Source organism: Protopterus annectens, chromosome 10.part0, assembly GCF_019279795.1.
Source record: "Protopterus annectens isolate FY-2018-M chromosome 10.part0, PAN1.0, whole genome shotgun sequence".
In the NCBI taxonomy this organism is placed as follows: Eukaryota; Metazoa; Chordata; order Ceratodontiformes; family Protopteridae; genus Protopterus; species Protopterus annectens.
Window position 1 is genome coordinate 1,279,853,569 of NC_056744.1, and position 21,783 is coordinate 1,279,875,351.

Sequence of the window (21,783 nt, forward strand, 5' to 3'; positions counted from 1 at the left end):
AGAACTACCTTTCTATCATGGAAGTTTGGTATATAGTAAGTTCTGAATGAATAGAGATGCACGTCAGAGAGGCCTATATGTGTGTGGTTGTAATTATGTCTTAGAATGCATTCCTGTGTAAAAGTCATTCTTTTAGCAAGTAGATATGGGTCAGATGGATGCAGTTGAAGGTGCTAATTAATACAGGTTGGTCGACATTACACACATACTTTACAAGATTTAAGATTCCTAAACGTATAGTTGGGATATGTAATGAGTCATGAAGGTTATAACATAAGTATTGTACCCATACACATGTAAGTGAATTTTACATGACTGGTATTATAGAATTGCGCTTATATGAAATATAATCATTGTCATGTTTAGGAAACTGGACACAAATGTAGTTGTGTTTATCTGTAAAACATTAATCATATATGCTAAATAACACAGCTTCATTATGCAAGGCTTCCTGATTCATTGTTTACAAGAAATAGGTTTAACATTATCAATTTGCATTAGTGTTACAGCCCTGTTCAAAAAGTTGTGATAAGTTGGCTTCTTACGCCCGTTTAAAAAAGTAGCTTATAGCTTGAATCAAACCCTTAATAGCTTGTATTATTTATCTAAAGTAACTGCCTTTACACCTTGTGCCACAGATGTCAATCTGTCTTTTTCTTTTGGCTGTTCCCATTAGGGGTCACCATACTGGATCATATGATTCCATTTCTTCCTGTCCTCTGCATCTTGCTCTGTCACACCAACCACCTGCATGTCTTCTCTCATCATATCCATAAACCTTATCTTAGGCCTTCCTCTTTTCCTCTTACCTGGCAGCTTCATCCTTAGCATCCTTTTCCCAATATACTCAGCATCCCTCCTCAGCACATGTCCAAACCAATGCAATCTCGCCTCTCTGACTTTGTTTCCAAACTGTCCAACCTGGGCTGACCCTCTAATATACTTATTCCTAATTCTGTCTACCCTCATCACACCTAGTGCAAATCTTAACATCTTTAACTCTGCCACATCCAGCTCTGACTCCTGCCTTTTTGTCAGTGCCACTGTCTCCAATCCATATAACATATCTGGTCTCACTACCCTCTTGTAGACCTTCCCTTTCACTCTTACTGGTACTCATCTGCCACAAATCACTCCTGACACTCTTCTCCACCCACTCCACCCTGCCTGTACTCTCTTCTTCACCTCTCTTCCACACTCGCCATTACTCTGAACTGTTGATCCCAAGTATTTAAACTCATCCACCTTCGCCAACTCTACTCCCTGCATTCTCACCATTCCTATATCCTCCGTCTGATTCACACACATATATCCTGTCTTAGTTCTGTTGACCTTCATTCCTTTCCTCTATAGAGCATATCTCAACCTCACCTGGGTCTCCTCAACCTGTTCCCTACTCTCACTACATATCACAATGTTATCTGCAAACATCATAGTCCACCAGGACTCCTGTCTGATCTCGTATGTCAACCTGGCCATCACCTCTGCAAATAAGAAAGGGCTCAGAGCTGATCCTTGATGTAATCCCACCTCCACCTTAAACGCATCTGTCACTCCCACTGCAGATCTCACTGCTGTCACACTACCCTTGTACATATCCTGTACCACTCTTACATACTTCTCTGCCACTCCCGACTTCCTCATACAATACCACACTCCTCTCTAGGCACCCTGTCATATGCTTTCTCTAAGTCCACAAAGACACAATGCAACTCCTTCTGACCTCTGTACTTCCCCATCAACACTCTCAGAGCAAACATTACATCTGTAGTGCTCTTTCCTGGCATGAAACCATACTGCTGATCACTAATCATCACCTTCCTTCTTAACCTAGCTTCCACTACTCTTTCCCATAACTTCATGCTGTGACTGATCAGTTTTATCCCTCTGTAGTTACTACAGCTCTGCACATCACCCTTATTCTTAAAAATTGGTACTAAAACACTTTTTTTCCACTCTTCCAGCATCCTCTCACTTGCCAAGATTTCATTAAACAATATGGCTAAAAATTCCACTGCCATTTCACCTAAACACCTCCAAGCTTCCACAGGTATGTCATCTGGACCAACAGCCTTTCCATTCTTCATCCTCTTCATTGCTATCCTTACTTCCTCCTTGCTAATCTGTTACACTTCCTGATTCACTATACCCACATCATCCAACCTTCTCTCCCTCTCATTCTCTTCATTCATCAGCCCCTCAAAGTACTCTTTCCATCTGTTCAATATACTCTCCTCGCTTGTGAGTACATTTCCCTCATTATCCTTTATCACCCTTACCTGCTGCACATCTTTCCAAGCTCGGTCCCTCTGTCTAGCCAATCGGTACAGGTCCTTTTCTCCCTCCTTAGTGTCCATCCTTTCATACAACTCAAGATTTCAATCTGTAACAGCTGGAATTTCACCTCTCAGTACTGTCCAGAGTGCTGAGGAAAGCTCACCATTCCCAGGCGTTTGCACTACTTAAGGCAGCCTAAACTAAATGTTTCACTTTTTTTCTGTAGGTAGTGAACCATGTTTCAATGCTGCCAAACTGAGCAAATATACTTTGACATAAAAAAAATGGAAAAGTAAATATTGTGATTAATGGCAAAGTATTCGGAAACAGGACTCGAGCAATGCTTCATGTGCCTTATTTCTCTCTATTCATTTTGTTAAACCTTGTGCCACATATAAAGTTACCTGACAGGTGTATTTTCTTCATTGATTACTATCCATGGTACCAATGGCTGCACAATATTACCAGGTGTGTTTGAGCTACCTAATCCAGCCTAAACTAAAGTTTTCACTTTTCTCCTTAGGTAGTAAACCCTTTTTTTAAGTGCTGCCTAGTGAAAATCAACTGAAGCTTAAAAAACAGAAAAGGAAAAGATGGCATATTGTGACTAGTTGCAATGTGATTTCTCTACAGGATTCAAGCAATGCTTCATAGGCCTTATTTCTCTCAATTCACTTCAGTTACACCACATTTCACATAATTTGACATATGGCAGATGCATTTACTGAAGTAAATACTATCCATATGGTGGGCTGCCCAATGATGCCAGGCTTTTTCCTTAGGTAATGTACCATAGTGCACGCTACCAAGCATAGAGCAATTGTACCTTTAAATGAAAAAAAAAAAATAGAAAAGTAAATATTGTAATTAATGGCAGTGTTCTGTAAACAGTATTCAGTCAATGCTTCATGTGCCTTATTTCTCTTGATTCACTTAAGTTACACCTTGTACCACAGAACTGGATATCTGTCAGGGGCATTTACTGAAGTAAGTACTATCCCTGTTGCGGGGGGGGGGGGGCATGCAAGGATGACAGGTATGTTTGAGCTACCTAAGGTAGCCTAAATTAATTGTTTCACTTTGTTTCACCCTGTTTGCATGCTGGTGAGTGGAAAGCATATTGAAAAAACATTAAAAATAAATATTTGATATAGAAAATACAGGAGGTAAAGTAAATGCAATGCATGGGTATATCTAGCAATGACCAGAGGAAGAAGTGCATTCAAGTGAAACATTCTTCTTTCTTACATCCCCTTGCAACATCAGACATGTACTTTGTGGAACATGTTATCACACTTGTAGTTAGTAACAAATAATGTGAAAGTGAACAGACTAATGATAACATGTTATTAGCAACAGTGACAATAGCTGGTTTTTAAATGTCAACACAATAGTATCACAAGATGTGATTAAATATGTATTAATTCAATCATCTGTTAAAGTATCATGTAAGTGGATTTGAACCATGCAAAAGATATCCTTTATCTATACTATCATTGCACCTACACCTTGTGCCACTGGGAAAGTTATCTGTCAGCTCTAAGTTCATCCTTGAGTACTATACAGAGCGCTGACAGCTATGCAATGCCACCAGGCTATTTTGCACTAATTATGGCAGCCTAAATTAAAATTTTCACCTTTTTTCTTAAGCCGTGAAAGTGACTTTTAAGCTGACAAGCAGCTTGCAAATGATAGCAGAAAAAATAACAAACAATTATAGTAGATCAAATACTTTAGATGTAGATGTTTAAAAAATGTGTTATTTTGCAACAGGTACCTGTATGGATTTGAGCCCTCAGACAAGGGTATTTAAAGCAATCATTTCACACTATTTCCCAGAGCTGAAACAGACAATATTAGCAGGGTGATATAGAGCTTAGAGGCAATATTAATTTGACATTGTACCAAGTCACATTGAAAGTACAACAGAAACAAGTTATGAAAGATTGCCCTTTCAGATCTGACAGTGAATGTTTGGATGATTGGGTTATTGTAAACAGTTAGCATGGGCACATACTCACAGGATATTAAACAAAGACAACAAACGCTACAGGTATCCCTTTCTTTCTATCTGGTGCCTCCTTTTATTATCTATGCTTTTGTAATAGCAACTCTGTCTCTGTTTTATTGCCATATGTTATCTTTAACAATGCTTAAAGTCATCCCTTTAATATGAACAGCTTTTCTTACTAAGGTCCAGTAATTGTGGTCATTACAGCCAACATTTGACTGTTAGGATTGTTGATCTCCTAAATCACTGGCAGGCAATTTGATAAATCTCTTCACTCTGACACACCTTTATTAGGTGTATATCAAAGATGGGGGTGATGAAAGCTGATTTTTCCTGCAGTCAGGGTAATCATAGACATGTGAACGTAAATAGCAGGGAACACGTCTCAATGCTTGAGCTTGCATTGCTAGTGCACATGCATGTAATCATGTCGGTCCTTATACCACACCATCTTTATGTTCCCTACCCTTAGTGCAGGTTTTGGTATTGAGGAATGCTATTGATTTCACACCTTATTTGCATGCTCACAGTGCTTACAGGGCTGACTTATAAAGGTAATTGTGTAGATAATGCCTTGAGTTATACTGGGGAGTGTGTTTTGAAACCCAGAGCTTGATACTGCTGTAAAGCAAGACTTAAGGAAATGTATTTATTTTCTACAGTGCTGTATTATCTAGGTAGATTATTATTTCTTAGTTTAACATTAAAAGGTTAATTGCACTGACTGCTGGGAAGCATTTGTGTTATTTTACTTTTATTTAGTTTAATCCCTTCTTTTTGCTATAGCCATGTCTGCATTTCTACAATTATGCTACTGAGTGCTACATAATGTATTATTTAATTTTTTATGTCATGTTTGCACACATTGCAATGATTGCATTGTAAGTAAGTAGGAAGGTCTGGCATTTTTATACGTGTTACCAGGAAAAGTAAAATTTGTTCTGTTTGTGTATTTCTGTGGGACTGAACTCCACAACAGTGGATATGGCAATTATTTCAGTTTTGGTGTTACTTTTCTAATGCTGTATTTATAATTGTTATTGTTAATGCAGCTATGTATTACAAAAAGTTTAAACCTGTGTTATCTCCATTACAGAACTATTATAAGATCTGTGCTGATAATTGAGTTGTAAATATATTTCTTTTTTGTCAGGGTGGGTGGGTTAGTTGGGTTAAATTGGGAAGCCTAACTTGAGTGCAGTCATAGTGAGCACTTAACATGTAGAAATTGTTTGTGTGCATGTTGTTGGATGTATACAGTCATAAAGAAGTGAGCTTACAGCCAGTCTGTCTGTTTATTGTATAATTAATTTTGTTTGTCTGTTTTCTGTTTCATCTCATACAGGGATATGGCACCCAAGAAGACAACTGTATCCCATAAGCCACCACTTAGTGATAAAGAAAATGAGGTCATTATCCAAGCTTTTCTGTTAGAGAGAGCTACAAGTGACTAATTTGCCCAGGACGGGATATGGCAGTAGGTGGTTGATGACCTTATTGCTGTTGAAGGGCATGGGAGAACCTATTCCCAGATAAGATACTAGGCAACTGACATGATAACCTCTGCCTGCCATAGGGTTACTAAAATTACCAGGGTAAAGCTGGCTACAGGGGGTGGTCCTGCTACCAAACCACCACTAACTGAACTGGGGAACTCCTGCCCACTATCAGTGATCGAGATAGCTCAGCAGAGGGTTCCACCAGAATTAACATTGGTACTGATGTAGATGACAGACCCAGAGTGCCACAAGTAGACCTTCCAGGTATGCAAAAAGTAAATGTCATTGTCATATCTTTATATGTATATATCTAAGATGTCTGATATAGGATAGGTAGAGATTGACACAGTTGATCAGGCTAGCATGGCTACTCTGGTTGCAAAGCCAGTTGTGTCTACCAGGAGCTATTGTGAGGGCATGGTGCCACACAGGAGGATTTTAGGCATTTTTAAGGAGGCCTGCTGTCCACTCTCCACGTAAAGCTGGTGTGTCATTAGGTGCTGCCAGATGTATGTGTAGGGTAGTAGTGGTGACGCAGGCATGTTCGTCCTGGGTCTCATAAGAGGTAGTATAACTATTAAATGTCATGTATTCTGATGTGACTATCTCGCTGAACTATGTGGGCAGTTCCTTAGACGGGATGCATGGCACAATGGATTGAACAGTTTCTGTGATGGAACATCTGTTGAAAAGGGTGGGCATCCACATGGCCGGAGATCTGCTCCATCTTCTGGTGTTAACAGATGTGGCCATGCAAGATCCCACTCCTACAGTGACACTACATCCACTAGTCCATCTGAGATTACAGTGTGTACACCCAGACATGGTAGCCTATGAGCTTATGGCCCTGGACATAGTCCTGATGACAGCCCATCCAGCAGATATTGCTCATGTTCAGGTAGCACCTAAACATCTATCAGTACAACTCATGGCAGAGGTGGTTCATGGGGTCAAGGACAACAATGCTAAACTGAGCAGTCCTACATGAATAGCTCACACCTGAACAAGATGCCAGGACATATTGCTAGCCCAGTTCTTGATTGCCATCATGCAGAACTCACTTTCCATACCACTTTACACACATGCAAACTATCTAAACAGTACTGTTGAATGGTATGCATCTGTTATTATATACTCTGAGAAATACATGTTTACCTTTTTTTTTTTAGTATTAGCCTTGCCATCCTTCACCTCCTCCCAACCATGTACAAATGATGATGACTGTGCTCTGCCCTTTGCACACGTCTTTGTGACTCAGGGTTGCATATAAGTCTGATGCTCACAGTGGATAAATGATGCTTGGTTATTCCAAAGATTGGCTTTATCAATATGTATTTCAGAGCTAAAGTTGTTGATTTCTTGTTCCTACTCATTTGTGAATGGATTACTTCTATAATTGTTAAACCACATGGTATTACAGTTGGTATTGTCACAACAGCACTGGAAGCATTAGGTACTTCAGTCTTGCTTCTTGGTATAGTTGTGCAAATGAGGGTATAATTGACCTGTTCCATGTTTATGGATGATGGCCAATTGAAATGCTTGATGCACGCTATTGTTTCTAATACATAACTGTATGTTGCTAACATCTTAGAGAAGAGGTATTGCTGACATAACTGTACACCTCAGACAAAAGGGTCTGCTTAGGAACATATAAATAATTGCATATAGGAGTAATCAGTTATATTGTTTTTTTTTCTTTACAGCTTCCATATTACATTGTCATTACTACAGGTAACAATTGTGTCCTTGGCGGTTGCCTCTGTCTGATGCTCTCAGAACACAGTGGTTACAGGGTTAAGTAAAGGTTGTGGTATCTGACTGGCATTAGTTTTCGTATGTGTATGTGCATGGGATCTAAGGCTTTGATCTAGTTAATGTTTATGCTTGCTATTCTTTGTCTCTTTGTCAGAGTCAGGGCATATTGTCCATGCCTCTGTCTGCCAGCACCATCTGAAGCTGGTGGTTCTCCCTCAGATTCCTCATCTGTACCTGCTGCTGTTGCTGGCCCTGCCTGTGTTCCCTGAAACTGTGGTCCTGCCTCTTGCTGTCTTTGTTGAAGCAATTTACTGAGAAATATATTGTGTAACATGGCACAGATTGTAGGTATTTTGTTACAGCTGCCCAGATCATACTGCAGTGCACTTCCTGATGTGTCTAGACACTGGAACTTAGATACAAGATCTATGATATTTCTAGTTTGAGCATGGGCCTTGTTGTATCCTTACCCATTGGGGTTGTGTGGGTTGCTCATGGGTGTCAAAAGACAGGGCTCCAGTGTATAACCTGCATTCCACGCTAAATGCCACACCCCCTACTAATTATTTATACCAACTCCGAGATTGCACTACAGTGGGGGAAAGGGCAAATTTCCTGATCCTTACTGTAATGCGATCTCAGTAAAAACAGTTCAACAAATGGCATGTTTGACAAAATGCCATTTGATGATCTGTTCTTCTGATGATATAATAGGGATCAAAGGAATGCCACCTCTAGGAAATTTGGTGTACACCTCATAAGTGTACCATATGTGTGAATCATGGAAACTGCCTGGGTTACCTGTACAGACAGAGTAGATGATCACTTGGACATTACAGACAACCTGACAGTTTATAAACAGTGGAGTAGACAGTTAAGTGAATACATGAAATATATGTTGCCTTTATTGCTCAACACATTAGGATTTTTTTCCTGCTGGGATAGAGTTTTAAAACAGTTATACACCATATGAAGCTTGCATAATCACTAGGATGCTTTGTTTTGTGAACAATATACAAGTGTTCTCTGTCATTCATTAACTTTTTGACTTTGGGAGTGTTTTAAAAAAGAACAAACTAGTTCACTGCAGTGGGAAAATTTGGTTGAAATAAGATATAGCTTTTTCCATTGAAAAGAGCTCAGTGGAGCCAAATTCATGCTGATAAAACAGAGTATGGAGACTTCACAACTGGAAGATGCTACATGAGAAGAACTTTTGCAATTGTTATATTTTTGTAGAGATCAGAATGACAAATGAGGGTAAGTGTTACCAATGTAATTAGAAATGACAACCTTAATAAGGAAAGTAGTAGATGAGGTTATTAAAACTGATTCAGGAGAACCTTCCCTAGAACTATACTTGTTATTCTAGGTTGGCTTTGAGATGGAGAGAGAGACCATAGAGTTAGAGTGAAGGGTAACTGGGAGGCATCATTAGCGAGGTAGAAATCTATACTGACATCAGCAAGGTTCATGATTTCTGGCATACCTTTCTTAGTTGTCTAGAATGTTACAGAATGGCCAGATTTTTGTCATATTTTTGGTCTTTTCTTTATTAAATCTTAAGAACTGAAATCACTAAATAATTGTAGACATTTGCGAATCAAACTTTATTATTTCCAGTAGGAGCATTCTAGTGAAAAACCTGTTATTCTAGCAACTTTCTAAGTTTATACTAGTAATACTTAAAATCTGTACATGATTCCCACCCCCAAATTATTTTGGCTTTGTTCACAGCTCTTGCAATAATGTTCAGAAATATGATTTTTTAACTTAGGTTAGAGATTAATCAATGTATAGCATTTTCAGCAAAAAAAAAAAAAAATCAGCACCACTGCTAGGATGAGACAAAGGAAGCAGATGTTGCAGGAAAGAATAATTTTGCAAAATATTACCATAACCATAGATGTCCTTCTCTTCCATGTTGCAGTTTTCATACCTTTTAGGTTATCCTCTGCTTAACTACCCAAACACCCGGCCAGTATACAAAAGCTTTAGTCACTGCAAGGTATATGAGGTCTCTGGCATTGGCCATAGGGTGTGTGGGCCATAAAAGTGATGTCTGCACGTACCTTTCTGCAGAACTGAATGCCCCAGTCAGACCCCAGTCCAAGGATAGCTGTACAAAACTTGTGTCATCCAACAGGCTTCTATATATATATATATGGGTTCCATACACTAGATCGAATTTTCACTAATTCGAAATAGTGCATGGAATGCTCACTGCAGCGAAAGTGCACTTAATCAAAAGTGCACTTATGCGAAGTTCAGTACAACGAATGGGTGTTGTACTGAACTTCTGTGCAGTACTCATGCACCTTAGGGTTAGGGCATGGGGCATAGTACGGGCTATACCCTTACCATGATCCGTGCCCTAACCCTAAGTTCTGTGATGACTGCAACGCAGTGAAGGACATAGCAATGTCCTCCACTATAGTGCGATAGTCATGAACCTTAGGGTTAGGGCATGGGTTAGGGTAAGGGGATAACTTTACTAACTATCCCCTTACCCTAACCCATGCCCTAACTCTAAGGTCCATGAGTATCGCACCATAGTGGAGAACATAGTTTGTTTTTTATGTCCTCCACTGTGCTGCGGTGTTTTCGGTGAAGTGCACTTACGCAAAAGTTCACTTTTGTTAAAGTGAACTTTCGCAGAAGTGAGGCTTCCTATTACAAGTTCGATGTAGTGAACTTTCGTTCTTGTAATAGGAATCCATATATATATATATATATATATATATATATATATATATATATATATATATATATATATATATATATATATATATATATCGGTCTTCTTTGTTTTTCAAGAAAATGCACATTTGCTCAAATGCACTTTCGCGAAAAACAAATTAAAGGAAAACAAACAAAAAAAAAGAAAAACAAAATAAAAAACACAACACTAACCATATTTATGCAGGTGGCAAGCCCCCCTGCACCCCTCATGTGGGGGGCTGCACCACCCACACCCCCGCTACTTTTATACTCCCACTTCGAGATCACACTACAGTAGGGAAAAGGGAATATTCTCTTATCCCCAGTGTGCTGCGATTTAAGCAACAGCCCCCATTGCTGTTTACTAAGGTGCCTTTTCACGAAAGTGCATTTTGGCAAAAATGCACTTCTCACGAAATAGAGCTTGCCTAATTATGTTTCACTGAAACGTAATTTTGTTGGGTCAAGGTAGACCCATATATATATATATATATATATATATATATATATATATATATGTATATATATATATATATATATATATAGTGGGTTAGGGGGATGGGATAGAATACTGCAACATGGAAGGGAAAAACATCTATGGTTATGGTAAGATGTTACACAGCTATTCTATGTCCTTCTATTCCCATGTTGCAGTAGTCATACCTTTGGGTGAGTGCCAAAGCACAAAAGGAAGAAGAGGAGGGTGGTATGGATCTGTTTTTCAAAAACCGATGCAGGATTGCCCTAGCAAACCTGCTCTAGACTTGGAAATATGGTTCAGTTTGTAGTGTTTGGTGAAGGTATGGACAGATGTCCAAGCAGCTGCATCTAGAATGGAAGCCATATCCAGCCCTTTGAAGAAGGCTCCAGATGAGGCCATGGCTCTAGTGGAGTGGGCTTTAATTTTTTAGGTTAGATGTTTTCCATGGCAGGTGTAACAAAAGGAGATAGCCCTGGAAATCCAGACAGAAATATTATGTTTTGTCACCACTTTTCCCAGAGCTCTAGGGTGAAAGAAGACAAACAATTTCTCTGATCTCCTAAGAGACTTGGTCTTGTCGAGGTAGAGTCTTAGTTGTCTGTGGACATCAAGGGAATTCAGGGCTCTCTCACTGTCATTCTGGGGGTGTGGAAAAAAGGTGGGGAGGTGAATACATTGGTTCAGAGACAGCTCATTTACCATTAGGCATGAAGGATAGGTTGGTCCTTAGGGTCACTCTGTCCTTGTGGAAGATTAGAAAAGGTGGGGTGGCCATGACGGCCTGGAGCTCTGACAGTCTCCTGACTGATGTCAGTGCCACCAAAGGTACACCCGTCCAAGTGCAATATTTTAGAGAGGCTTTTGATGCTGGTTCAAAAGGAGCAACAGTGAGCTTCTCTAAAATGTAGTTCAGGTCCCATGGTGGTGGAACTGGCCTCCTGGGGAGCCTGAGGTACACCACTCCCTTAAGAAATAACATCACTGGGAGTCAGGAGACAAGAGGAGGGTCAAGAGGCAAACTAGCTAAATTTGCAGCTAGGTGGGCCTTAACAGAAGAATATGCCAGCCCTGCTTGCAACAATTCACACAGGTAGGACAGCACTAAAGTGACCTTTCCTTGGAATTGGTCTGGACAAGTAAGATCTCCTAGTATCAGGTTTCCTGGCCTCCTGCAGGACATTGAGCATGTTCTCAGAGTAAAGGTGCCTGAAAGGGATCAAAACTCTGTCACCCAGAGGGTTAGGTTCAGAGATTCCAGGTGGGGATGATTAGGGATTCCTTGTCCTGTGTGAGAAGGTCGACTTTATAAGGTAACTTGTGATGATTGTCCTTGGCTAAATGGTGAAGGAGGGGGAACCAGTGCTGTCTTGGCCAAAAGGAGTCAACCACAAGATTTTTCGTTTGTTCTGCTGGATTTTCAACAGGACATTTTGCAGGAGTGGGAAGAGGGGAATGCATAGAGAAACATCCCCTTCCATGGATGCCTTCTTTAGTGGGCTGAGTGCCCTGGTACAAAAGAGTGGAAATTGTCAGTTCAGAGGGGAGGCAAACAGATCTATTTGTGGAGTACCCCACTTTGGACTATGTCCAGGAGCACATCCCTGTGTATCATACATTCATGGGATTGTGACATGAACCTGCTGAAGGTGTCTGCTTGAGTGTTCTGAGCTGAGAGAATATAGACTGCCTACAGGGTGATGCCATGTTGGACTGCCAATTCCCAGGCTTGGAGTGCAAGTCTGCATAGTAAGTAAGATTTTGTTCCCCCCTGTTTGTTCACATACCAGAGAACTGTAGTGTTGTCTGTAAACAACTTCATGGGGCCTTGCTTCAGAATGGGAAGGGAAAAGAATCGCTGTTCCGAAAACAAAACAAAAAAAACAAACTGTAAAATATTGCATAATGTGGGGGCGGGGGCTCGTCCCCCACACCCCCCAAAGTGGCTGTGCCCCCCACAACCCCCCTACTTAAATATACCAACTCTGAGATCGCACTACAGTGCCAAAATAGGCAAAGTAGCAAAAGCGGCCAAGCAAATTCTTTCCCAGGGAATGAATTAGCTGAAAAGCCGTATCGCTATTTTGCCTTTACTCGCTTTTCAGTTCAACAAAGATGCATTCGGCAACCTGTATCTGCAACAGTGTAATAGGGAGCCTAAATATTAGTAACTATAGCACTACAGACATTTTTTTTTAGTTCTCTGCTTCAGAGGATTTTTTCCAACTTCAGAGGACTTTATTCTTTCTTTCTTCTTTTTTTTTTTCTTTTTTGATTTGGTAAATGGAAATAAGTGGGTTCCAATTTGGCAATTACCCAGAGTGTCAAATGGCTTAGCTACAGCTCTGAATAGATTCATCCTGTAGTGGAGGAATTTAAATGTGGTTAATGATAAAGAGCTTAGAATTTTTAAATTCAGCATGGGCACTGATGTTCTAACTATGAGGAAAAGCTGAAATTTCATCATTAGAGATGAAGCAGGAGAGAGAATTTTTATGTACCAATGTTATTCTTCCTCTCATTTATGTGTATGACATCCACGTATGGTATATCCAGGAGGGGCACTGGCATGACTATCAGCATTGCTCATGTTAGAAAGTTTCTATCAAGTGTCAGAAACTACTAAACCAATAATTAATAAAATGAACTATGGAGAATGTGAGATTTTTTTTTTGCTTTACTATTAGTTATTTTTTGTGGTCTTCACTTTTCCTTAAGTAGTGAATTTGGATGGTATGTTTAGCTTGATTTGAAACTCCAGGGTTACAGTGAATATCACCTGGAAGCAGTAGGTATATTGGAAATGGAAAGAATAAAGACAGTAGAGTATACTTGGTAGCTAGGACACTAGCCTTTTTTATTTTGGTAACAGCATAATGGATGGAGTAGATGGGACAAATCTAATACATTTAGATGTGATGGATATGATGTATGACTATGGAGTTTCAGGCTGTTGTTTCACACAATATTTCTCTACAGGTATATTTGGTTGAAGACGTGTCTGAAATGAAACTGAGCTGCAGAGACATATGGCTGCCACAAATTCATTGTAGGCACTAAAAAGAATGCAGCACGATGCCCACAACTTCAATAATCATGTGTACAGGTGGGAATAAAGTTTGTTGTTTACAAGGCACTTAGAGACAGCAGGCAGTATGGCAGGCATCATCAGCAGGATGTCATTGGGTATGTCAGTGGCAGTAAAAATGGGTATCTGGACCATTACCCTTTTCACAGTGTCAAGGCTGTGCTGCCTAAACACATACTGAAGCATGTGTGACTATAGCAGTATACATGATTTTCTTTATACTTCTACATGTTAGTGTTACATACGCATTTGCTGTGCACTGAGCACAAATTACATCTCTTTCCCTATCAATATGCACATTGTTATTGAGGTTGTGGGTAATGCACTGCATGAGTCTTTTCCCCACATTGAATTTAGGAGAGCCATATATCTCTGCAGCTGAATTTCATTTCAGCCTTGCATGACAAATGTCATCAAACAGTGTGTGACAATCGACAACACTTTTTTGAAAATGCAATCAGTTTAGTGTTAGGAAAATATTTCAGTTGTGAATGTCTTTAAAATTCAAAAATAAAGAAATTACCTTTTACTGTGTAGCATAACATTATATTTGAGAGATATGATAAAATATATAGCAGATTATAATCAGTCTTTATGACCATATGGTTGGGAAGTAAAGTTAGAAAAAAGTCTGATTTCAGATTAAAAATGGAAGGCAACTTCAAATGGGGATGAGTTAAACGAAGAAATAATAGACAAGGAAAAGTCAAACAGAAATATGAGAAACACAGATATAAAGAGACAGAGGAAGGCAGGGAAGACATGATGGAGATAGGTGGGATTACAATTTGCAATCTACCTGGATTGGAAAATGAGGTACCATGGACATTAAAAAATATGTTAAAGTTTCATACTGAAACAGTGTTGAAAAGATAAATAAATAAATGGGATATCAGTTGGGTTGCCAGAGTCACTACATCAATAAAAAATGATGTATAGTGCAATAAAAAGTTACAAATTGAAATAGGAAAGGAATTTCATTAATTTGATGATAATGGGATTTACATGTTGATGTGGCAGGAAAGAGAAATGGAATTTTGACAGCTATATAAGGTTACAGGGTGGAAGATACCATAATTGAATGTAGCTGGGTTTAAGAGATGCTTACAAGAAAGAAAACTGTTCAACAATTTTATTACTGAGTTTGAAATGATCAATTTAACACAAACCTGGAATGCATTAGTGGACAAGGTAATGTTTAATGAATATAAACTTCATGAAAGTGAGGCAAAAGGAAAGCCTTGATGGAAAACCAGAAGTTGGCCTAATAACATTAGTTAAATTAATTAGAAAACTCAGAACTAATTTATTATATGAAACAAAGACATAATTAGTGATTGAATTCAAGTAAGGTGATAAGAAATTTAACCTGTTAAATACTTACATATGTATCATGCAACAAGAATGCAGATGAGGCATTAGAGACTGTTTAGGAAAAGTTAGACCAAATGATTGTGGTATTTCAGAAGACAGAAGGGTTGACATGTGAGATTTTAATTGGAGAGTATGCAACATGCACAGATTATTTAAAAAAGAGTAAGTGAAGGCATTCATTGGATAAATACATCAACACACAAGGAAAATGCTATCAAAATGGGCAGTGAGATTTCATTTAAGAATTTCAAATAGAGAAACTATGCAAAAATGGAGATTACACATTTATTTCAGCAGGACAAATTGGTGACTAATTGGAAAGAACCAAACACATTTTGGACTGAAGATAAAGTGGAAAGTGACCACTTGTCTATTTGCATTGGAATGGGTACAATGGTTTTTGAGGCTGTTGGATTTGAATAACACATGGGATAGAAAAGAAAGAAAAATCTAAGACAAAAACGGAATAGAAGTTCTGTAAGATTGGTTTGGTAATGAATGTAAAAAGATGAAATTATGTTTATGGAAGACAATGAGAAATTCTATAAGCTCTACAAACATTAACAGAATGATCATTTATAAAGAGACAAAATAGATTATAAGATAATGATAAAAAAGAAAATAAGAGATTTTAGTGGAAAAAATAGGAAGTAGTATTAAAAGCTATTAAGTAACAGTAATCAAATTACTTATTGGAGGTTAATAAAACAAAATAAATATTCTGACTTTTTTGTAAGGTAGTTGATAGCAGGTAATAATAATATGTACTTAGAGCTGACAATAGGTATAAAGATCTACATAAGTACATGTTTGAATTATTTGAAACTAATGTGTTAAAAAATGCTATAACAATCAAATCCATGTAGATGTGTTATATAACAGAGGACAATTTGGTAAATGTTTAATTGTGTGATTCATCAAGTCAAATATGAAGAAAGCATTAACTAAAACATTTAAACATACGTAGAAGGCAATCTGGAATGGGGAGATGTAGGAATTCTGTGAAATTTTGTTAACAACTGCACACTGTGATACAGTCTTATAATGATTAAAGTGACTGAATACTATTCACAGGAAGAGGACTGCAGGAAATGCTGTGGTGGATGTTGTATTATTGGATTTTATTTAAGTTAAAATACAGCACCTTTTTTATTTCTTATATTTTATGTTATGGTGGATAGAGTATTGTGATAATTTAAAAAAAATGTGAATTTTACTATAACTATTGGGTTAACAATAAACTTAAAAAAAACTGCACAGATAGTAAAACATATTTATTATAAATATACCATGGGATTTATTTTTGATGGGTAAGGCTTACAAACTCTTCTTTTGGGTGTGGCTTCTATTGGCATGCTAGCATGATATCTAGATTTATATCTGAATACAGGTTCCCAACTTTTTAGTGGTTTCTATTTATTTATTTATTTATTTACATTTGTTTACCAGGAAATTCTGACTGGACGCAGGTCCTTTTTCAGTGGATGCCAGGGGAGAAAAGCTCCACATCATGTACATGATAAATAGAGATACAAAGTTGCAGCAATATTAAACAACATTACATGTTGTTGGCTTTAATACAATAACAAGATATTGATTATCAACAGTATATACAGTAAATGTTGCAAGTTAAGATAGTTTCTTGTTTATAATATTAGTAACAAAGTTGTCAGACAAGATGTTAAAGTATGTAAAGACAACTAGCTATTTCTGACTGTGGTTAGTAGTGGCAGTAGTATAGTTGGGTTATGAGTCTAGGTGGGGGGGAAGGTAAGGGTGATGGTGTTAGTCTGGATTAGAACAAGGACAAAGCCAGTGCAAATTTAAGTGTAATTTGAGTACAGTCTTGAAAAGACTTTATGCACTATATGAATGAAGGATCTAATTTTTTTAAGTTCACCTACAAAATACATGAGGATCAATGTGACTATTTAGATATATTATTGATTAAGGACACCACAAAAGGAGGTTTAATATCCAACATACACCGTAAAAAAACATTTTCCAATTCATTCCTGCATTTCAAGAGTTGTCATCCTTTTTTTCAAAAGAAAAATATTATGAAAGGCCAAATGGTAAGGCTTTCTAGGCTTATCAGTGATGACAATCTCTACGAGGTGGAAATTATGAAGTTAATAAACATGTTTATAGAGAGAGGTTACCCACATGATGTTCTTCACAACATCAAATGTGAGGTCAAAAATAAAAGAAATACTGTCTGTAAACCGATTCTTAATGGCGGTTTATTAAAGGATAGAGAAACCATTCAATCAAAGACCATGAGGCATGTTATGGTATTACCATTTAACGATGACAGTGGTGACATCAAAAGTATTATTGATGAGTCTTGGCGGACAGTATTCACCAATGACATTGTTAAAACAGTGGGTAGCCAAGCAATTTTTACATACAGTAGAGGGATGAATATAAAGGAAATAATGGAAAAAGCGGGAAAGCAAGATGTATATACTAATTCAAAGATGAATAAATGTGGATGTTGTAGTATTTGCAAATATATCAATAATGGTCCATATGTTGCAGTACATAATTTTGGTAGGACCCTAAGGTGTCCAGGGTTTTGCAACTGCAACACAAAAATGGTAATATATTTAGCGACCTGTCTTAGTTGTCCTACTTTTTATGTAGGTAAGACTATTAGAAAATTGAGACTGAGGATATTGGAACATGTTAGAGACATTAGAAATAAAAAAACTACAAATGCACTGTATATGCATAGCCTGGAATGTATTAATTTTAAAAAATTCATATTCTTTGTCATTGACAGAATTCCTTACAATGAAAAAGGGAGGATACAAAGACACTTTTGGAGGTCAAGGAGTGCCTTTGGCAATTAAGACTTGATGCTTCCAAATTTCCAGGCATTAATGAACATATTTCAATTTCTAGTATACTAAAATATAGGTCCATTCAAACATAATGTTTTTTAGAAATTATGTATGTTTTTTAAAAACTTTTACAAGGTATCAAAATACCTATGAACTTGTATACTAAAATTTGATATACATCATTTCATTTCTATTATATATTACAATTAATTATTTTATATTCATATTAATTTTAATTTCATATTGCCCTAAGGACACATTTATTTTTATTTTTATTTTTATTATAATATTATGTACTGTTTAGATATTAGTCCTATAGCAGCAATTGGTTCAGTTTGTTACTATAGCAGCTTTATATTTGATTACAGTTACCGTTTTTTGGTATCAACTCATTGGTGACAGTTTAGTGTTTTAATAGTACACATGTTTTGTGTTGTTGTTTTTTATTTTAGTAGTTCATTGACACACTATTAGATATATTAAAGTATGTGTGTTTTTTTTAGGCTTTGGATGGGGGTTTAGCTATTTGTATATGTATTTGTATATAATATATATATATATATATATATATATATATATATATGTATGTATTTTTTATACAGTATTAGATGTTAAATTTTCAGAGCAATCAATGAATTGCACAGGGTGATTGGTTAATCACACTGGAGGCGTGTGCTACTCAAAGTATAAGTATGAGTATTTGAATGTTACAACAGTTCATTTTCATTTTTACTCTGAAGATGCCCTATATTGTAAAGGGAGAAAGCGCTTAGTATTGTTTTTTATGTTGGTCTTATCAGTTTCATTAAAGGGATTGTGGCGGTCTATCCTGGCTCAGTTTATTGTTAATAATGGGTAAAGTGACTGAATACTATTCACAGGAAGAGGACTGCAAGAAATACTGTGGTGGATGTTGTATTATTGGATTTTATTTAAGTTAAAATAGAGCACCTTTTTTATTTCTTATATTTTATGTTATGATGGATAGAGTATTGTGATAATTTAAAAAAATGTGAATTTTACTATAACTATTGGGTTAACAATAAACTTAAAAAAAACTGCACAGATAGTAAAACATATTTATTATAAATATGCCATGGGATTTATTTTTGATGGGTAAGGCTTACAAACTCTTCGTTTGGGTGTGGCTTCTATTGGCATGCTAGCATGATATCTAGATTTATATCTGAATACAGGTTCCCAACTTTTTAGTGGTTTCTATTTATTTATTTATTTATTTACATTTGTTTACCAGGAAATTCTGACTGGACGCAGGTCCTTTTTCAGTGGATGCCAGGGGAGAAAAGCTCCACATCATGTACATGATAAATAGAGATACAAAGTTGCAACAATAGTAAACATCATTACACATTGTTGCCTTTAATACAATAACAAGATATTGATTATCAACAGTATATACAGCAAATGTTGCAAGTTAAGATAGTTTCTTGTTTATAATATTAGTAACAAAGTTGTCAGACAAGATGTTAAAGCATGTAAAGACAACTAGCTATTTCTGACTGTGGTTAGTAGTGGCAGTAGTATAGTTGGGTTATGAGTCTAGGTGGGGGGGAGGGTAAGGGTGATGGGGTTAGTCTGGATTAGAACAAGGACAAAGCCAGTGCAAATTTAAGTGTAATTTGAGTTGCAGTCTTGAAAAGGCTGCTGGAAGGTAGAGTAGTTATAAAAGGTGAAATATTGTTACAAAGTTTAGATATGATACATGAAAACATGGCTTCTCCTGCTGAGGTTTTGGGTTTGATAACAGTGAGTTGATTTTTGTTGCTTGATCTTAGTGGCCTAGTAGGATGACAGGGTCAGAGAAGGGTCTGAAGGGAAGGGATGTTAAGGGGGTGGTTAATAAGTTTATGAGCGAGGGTGAGTTGATTAAAATGAAGGAATTATGGGAGTTCTAGCCAGTTTTGTTCTTTAAGGGAGATACAATGATGGCTGCGATAGGAGGTTCCAGTGGCAAATTTAGCAATTTTGTTGTAACAAGCAAACAACATGTGTAGGTCTGTCTGTTTAAGGTTGGTAAGTATGGGGGATGCATAGAGTAAGGTGGAGATTTGCTGGGAACTGGCTATGGAGATTCTAGCCACCTTGGTTACGGATTGGTGGTTTTAATGTAATACACCAAGTTTCTTGTGAACTTTTTTTATTGTGAGAGATATGTGGGTGTCAAATCTAAGTTTGTTGTCTATTTCCACACCAAGTAATTTTGTGGTCATTGATGGAGAGATGATGGTATTGTCTTTGGCAAGAATGTTGAAGTGGGTGGCTTTGGAAGGTTGGAACAGGAGAAGTTTTGTCTTACTTGGGTTGAGTAGGAGCTGAGCATTGGATAGCCAGCTTCTACAGAAGAGAATGATTCCTGTGTGATTTGTTGTAGTTCTGGTAGAGTGGGGGCAGAGCAGATGAGAGCAGAGTCATCTGTGTACTGTATAAGAGATGCTTGTGTGGTGGCAGTATGTAGGTTGTTAGTGAAAAGTGAGAATAGCAGAGGGCCAAGGATAGACCCTTGGGGAACTCCAAGAGTAACTGGGAGGCAAGGTGATATGTTATCATCCCAGATTACTGATTGCTGGCATCTATGTAGATAGCTGTGGAACCAGTTGCAAGCTGATAATGAGAAGGAGAGGTTGGAGAGAGTGGAGAGTAGTAGCTCATGAGATACCATGTCAAAGGCCTTTGAGAGCTCTAGAAAAATGGCAGTAGAGAAGAGGCCATTGTTTTTGTGATGAAGTATAGTGTTGGTGAAGGAGAGCAGAGCAGAGGTAGTGTTGTGATATGGCCCGAAACCATGTTAGGTTTTGTAGAGGAGATTATTAGCTAAGAGATAGTTGGAGACCTGGGTGTTGATACATTTTTCAAGTGTCTTGGAGAGAGGGGAGAGGATAGCAATGGGCAGTAATTGGAGAGGTTGGTGGAGGGGGTGCCTTTGCGGAGGGGAATGATGTGGGATATTTTCCATATCGAGGAAGCATAGCCTTCTGTTATGGAATGGTTGATTAGAATTGAAATTGGGTAGGCTAGTATATCAGCTGCAATTTTCAAGTATTCAGAGGGGAGGTTGTCAGCTGCGAGTTTGGTGGGTTTAAGTTTTGACAGTCTTTTTATGTTGGAGGTAGGTACTGAGGTGAAGAAGAAAAGAGGAGCGGGGGTTTAGGGTTAGGAGTTGGGGGGGCTGTTGTGGGGAAGTGTTGTTTGTTTAGAGATGTTATAGTTTCAGTGAAGTGTTTGTTGAAGGATTCAGCAATACTGCTGGAGGAGGGGGGAATGGACGGCTGGGGGGTATCAACCTTCCCTGGGTGGAGGATAGTGTTAATAGTGTACCAGAATTGCTTAGGGTTGTGGTTGGTAGAGTTTAGGGTGGATTTATAGTAGAGGGATTTGTCTAATTTTATATGCTGTTTGGCTTTATTGCACAGTTCAAGGAATGATTGCCTATCTGAGTTATTTTTTGTTAGTCACCAGTGCTCCCAGGCCTTATCTCTGTATTTCATTAGGGTTCTGGTGGTCTTTTGTAACCATGGGGTATGCCTGGATCTAACTTTGTCATTTCTTACAGGAGCATGGGTGTTTAGGATGGAGAGGAAGGTACTGTTGAGGAAGTGGACAGCCTCATCCAGGTTGAGATACTTTAGTGGTGACCAGTTAATTATTTACAGGGAGTAGATTAAGGAGTTGGGGTTGAAGTTGGACTTGTTCTGTATTTGTCTGTGGATAAT